Source organism: Trichoplusia ni, unplaced genomic scaffold (assembly GCF_003590095.1).
Source record: "Trichoplusia ni isolate ovarian cell line Hi5 unplaced genomic scaffold, tn1 tig00001009, whole genome shotgun sequence".
Taxonomy (NCBI): Eukaryota; Metazoa; Arthropoda; class Insecta; order Lepidoptera; family Noctuidae; genus Trichoplusia; species Trichoplusia ni.
In genome coordinates this window covers 15,001-19,905 of record NW_020800086.1, presented here as the reverse complement: position 1 = coordinate 19,905, position 4,905 = coordinate 15,001, and the positions used below count along the sequence as shown (strand labels likewise).

The 4,905-nt window shown below is 46.5% G+C and overlaps 2 non-coding genes across 2 annotated transcripts; both read right to left on the bottom strand.

Moving 5' to 3' along the window:
- Positions 1–623: 623 nt before the first annotated feature.
- Positions 624–780, bottom strand: LOC113507202. Its single transcript, XR_003401815.1, has one exon. It is a non-coding gene; the product is annotated as a 5.8S ribosomal RNA (ribosomal RNA).
- Positions 781–1,200: 420 nt separating this feature from the next.
- LOC113507203 lies at positions 1,201–3,104 on the bottom strand. Its single transcript, XR_003401816.1, has one exon. It is a non-coding gene; the product is annotated as a small subunit ribosomal RNA (ribosomal RNA).
- Between the last annotated feature and the right edge of the window lie 1,801 nt (positions 3,105–4,905).

The window sequence follows — 4,905 nt, the reverse complement described above, 5'->3', positions numbered from 1 at the left end:
CGGCGGGTGATCCTCCCTGATCTGAGGCCAACGATAAAAAAATGAGGCAGACGCGATATCCGTCAGCGTTACGACGACGCAATCGGACACTAGAATAAAACGACGCTTTAACGGCGCTATTAGATTCTTATGAACGACTACGGCGTCGATGCGCTCTTCGGACGTCGAGTCCGCCTACTAGTATCTCGAACGATATACGGACATGTGTTTATGTCGAACACGTAGACATTGTATACTAGGACCTTGAGCACCTCGACCCCCTCTGGTTAGTTAGACCGACCGAAGGGTCGCGATCGCGCAGACGCATCTCGACGAGACGTCGAGACGCATGATACGCTTACTCGCGATCATTGTACGTCCGTCGCGTAAAACGCAAATACACGTCGTTAAATGTGCAAGAGCGTCAGACACGTCGTTCGACAAATGTCCTATCTATCGTATAGAGCGTTATTTTTGAACGGACCGTCGGTAACAACGTTCAACCCGAAAGAGCGAAGCGTAAACAGCGACGACACTTATCAAGCGAAACGGACCGACGGATGGCCGTCAAATGCGCTTCTGGATCGTATCGTATAGGGATACGAGATCATAATGCGCAATGTGGCATGTTTACTTTATACAGCCGGCCCTCAGACAGGAGTGGTCCTGGATGTGTCTCCACGGACCGCAATGTGCGTTCGAAATGTCGATGTTCAAATGTGTCCTGCAGTTCACACTATGACGCGCAGTTAACTGCGTTCTTCATCGACCCGCGAGCCAAGTGATCCACCGTCCAGGGTAATAGTTTTACAAAATTATTACCCATGTTACGATAAATAAAGAATTTTTTTTTTTTAATATATCTAAAAAAAAAAAAAAAAAAAACATTTACCCCCGTCGCGGAACACCGCGTAATCTGCAACGAGAGAGAGTGAACGTTAACGAACGCGTATCCACCTAAAGCTTATATGTTTCTCACGGTTTGCGGATTTTATGTTAAACCGTATCGTAACGAAGCATAAAACTCTCGATTGTACGCGACGCGAGACGAACGACCGGCGCGCCCGGACAGTTAAGCCATGGAACGCCTGTCGGTTCGGTCTCTTTTTAAAAGTTCATCGATACGATTGGATAAAAGTGTCGACGAACGTTTTAAGTATTTGGAGAACATTAATGTGACATCGTTTCGCGTACGCAGTGCACGTTAAAACGGTACATCGTTAATGATCCTTCCGCAGGTTCCCCTACGGAAACCTTGTTACGACTTTTACTTCCTCTAAATGATCAAGTTTGGTCAACTTCCCAGCAACGCCGACGGCCGTGAAGCCACCGCGTGTCGGTCCGAAGACCTCACTAAATCATTCAATCGGTAGTAGCGACGGGCGGTGTGTACAAAGGGCAGGGACGTAATCAACGCGAGCTTATGACTCGCGCTTACTAGGAATTCCTCGTTTATGGGGGATAATTGCAAACCCCAATCCCCAGCACGAAGGAGTTTCAGCGGGTTGCCCGGGCCTCTAGGCCAGGGAGAACATGCTGATTCCTTCAGTGTAGCGCGCGTGCGGCCCAGGACATCTAAGGGCATCACAGACCTGTTATTGCTCAATCTCGTGCGGCTCGAAGCCGCCGGTCCCTCTAAGAAGAATTTTAATACGTCGCCAGTGAGTTGCGTGACGCGTAGCCACGCACACCTAAATGACGACGCCTATTTAGCAGGCTAGAGTCTCGTTCGTTACCGGAATTAACCAGACAAATCGCTCCACCAACTAAGAACGGCCATGCACCACCACCCACCGAATCAAGAAAGAGCTGTTAATCTGTCAATCCTTCCGGTGTCCGGGCCTGGTGAGATTTCCCGTGTTGAGTCAAATTAAGCCGCAGGCTCCACTCCTGGTGGTGCCCTTCCGTCAATTCCTTTAAGTTTCAGCTTTGCAACCATACTCCCCCCGGAGTCCAAAATCTTTGGTTTCCCGGAAGCTGCCCGCCGAGCCATTGTAGTAACGTCGGCGGATCGCTAGATGACATATTTACGGTTAGAACTAGGGCGGTATCTAATCGCCTTCGAACCTCTAACTTTCGTTCTTGATTGATGAAAACACCTTTGGCAAATGCTTTCGCTGATGTTCGTCTTGCGACGATCCAAGAATTTCACCTCTAACGTCGCAATACGAATGCCCCCAGTTATCCCTATTAATCATTACCTCGGAGTTCTGAAAACCAACAAAATAGAACCGAGATCATATTCTATTATTCCATGCACGAAATATTCAAGCAGCATTTTGAGCCCGCTTTGAGCACTCTAATTTGTTCAAAGTAAAATTGTCGGCCCACCTCGACACTCACCGAAGAGCACCGCGATAGGATTTTGATATTGAACCGGCGTATTACCGCCGGCTCACCGACGATATGCTCCGCAGACGTGTCAGTATCACCGCGGATGCGGTGCACCGACAGCGCGGCGCACAAATGCAACTACGAGCTTTTTAACCGCAACAATTTTAGTATACGCTATTGGAGCTGGAATTACCGCGGCTGCTGGCACCAGACTTGCCCTCCAATTGTTCCTCGTTAAAATATTTAAAGTGTACTCATTCCGATTACGAGGCCTCGTAAGAGTCCCGTATCGTTATTTTTCGTCACTACCTCCCCGTGCCGGGAGTGGGTAATTTGCGCGCCTGCTGCCTTCCTTGGATGTGGTAGCCGTTTCTCAGGCTCCCTCTCCGGAATCGAACCCTGATTCCCCGTTACCCGTGACAACCATGGTAGTCGCAGAAACTACCATCGAAAGTTGATAAGGCAGACATTTGAAAGATGCGTCGCCGGTACTGGACCATGCGATCGGCAAAAGTTATCCAGATTCATCAAAATTAACGACTTCAGACACATGGCCATCCGTCGATTGGTTTTGATCTAATAAAAGCACTCATCCCATCACTGGTCAGAGTTCTGATTGCATGTATTAGCTCTAGAATTACCACAGTTATCCAAGTAACTGAGTAAGATCTAAGGAACCAAAACTGATATATTGAGCCATTCGCGGTATCGCCTTAATACGGCTTGCACTGAGACATGCATGGCTTAATCTTTGAGACAAGCATATAACTACTGGCAGGATCAACCAGGGAGCTTCATTCATATGAAAGACGTTCTCGTTCGTTTCGATTTTCGATTGCGGTGGTACACACGTATACCGTCCTCTCTCTATATCGATACTTACGAGAAATCCTCATTCCCGCGCGTCGACGGATTAACGCAGACGCTTGTACGGGCGAGCTCGTATAATAATTGAGACGAATATTGTTTTCGACGACGACGACGACGACTACGACGACGCCTATAAGGGTACAATATAATGAAAAAACCCCGATGGTGAACGTTCGTATCGAGACACGATTTCATTCACTTTAATAATAATCTCGGTTAACATAATAAAATACGTCAAACAACGATTTAATTGCCCGGATTGTACAGAGTCCGTATTCACTATATTCATTGTTTAGTTTATATATGTAATCATATAATAATGCGTATATAGAACAATACTATTTACACAAAAATAAATAATCGTGATTGAACTCGCGAAAGATTCACATTAGCGTATCCGTGCGCGTTTGAATCGATCACGTCACGATTAAAGTCATATTTTATAACATTTGAACCGTTAACGAATCGTAACGTTGTTACGAACCGACGGTCCACACAGTTGAAGTTACACAAACGCACAACACACACAGTACTACACACTTACATACTAATATATATATATACACTTATATATATATATATAATAATATGTATGTGTGTTGATCATCTTCATAATAATATTACTACATGTGTGTGTCGTCCATTTTTCGTTCGTAGACGACATTCAGCGACTTAACGTGAAACACACTAACATAATAATGTTCGCGTGTCAACGTTAAGTCGCTGAAAGCTGCGCACGCGCACGCGCACAACATCATACGTGCGCGCATCTGCGCGCGCCGCATGACATTGTTGCAAACTTAAACGTATATAGTATCGGAGGAGAAATACGTTATACGATGAGATATCCACGTACCAAGCGACCGAGTGAACTGAAAAGTTTCGAGATCAGCAGATCAGGGATCGTCGGTGGTGTCATTCAAACACTACCTACCCTCGAGGTGAGTGAAAGCCGACAGTGGAGACCTAGCCCCCGCCCCTACCCTCCCCCCTCCGCTCCTCCCCCACCCACCCAGATATTGGTATTGAATATGTTGAGAGGGTGGCCTCCATCAACCTGAAGAACTAACATCGACCACCACAAAAGAACCTGAGGCGCTGCAGAGCGGGGGTGTGTGGCCGGGGGGGGGGGGGGGGGTGCCTGGGTGTTTGTCTAGGTTCAACGACTTGGTGAGTGTTTGAGTCTTCATTGGTGTGGTGTGACACAGACGCCTATGAAGGCAGGAACGCAAGCACCCCCCCCCCCCCCCCGCGCGAGCGCGCGTGCCTGCTGGGTTTCTGGTTACTACTACTACTACTACTACTACTACTAGTTAGTAGGTACTATAATACATATATGTATGCATAGTTAGAGATGCGTTTAAGACGCTAAGATCACCCACCATGATATATTTTTTTTGCATTTATATTGTAGTTAGGTAGGTAGGTACCTAGTATGTATGTTCGTTCGAGGTGTGTTCTCGCTCTCAAGCGGCTTGTCACAGCTTGCCCGTGCCGTCGTGGTGTATATGTACGAAGTGAGAGTGCGAGTTAGTTTCGTTTAGCGTTCTTGTTGTGTTATTCGTTTGTTTACATCTACATATCTATGTAATATATTGTCTGAGCGCTTGCTTGTTTCGTTGTTGTATTATTGATATTACGATCGAGATTTACAGGAGGAACGGCTAATAGACGTCAGTTATAATCGATGTAAACTTCATTTGTATCGAGAGAAAGATTATT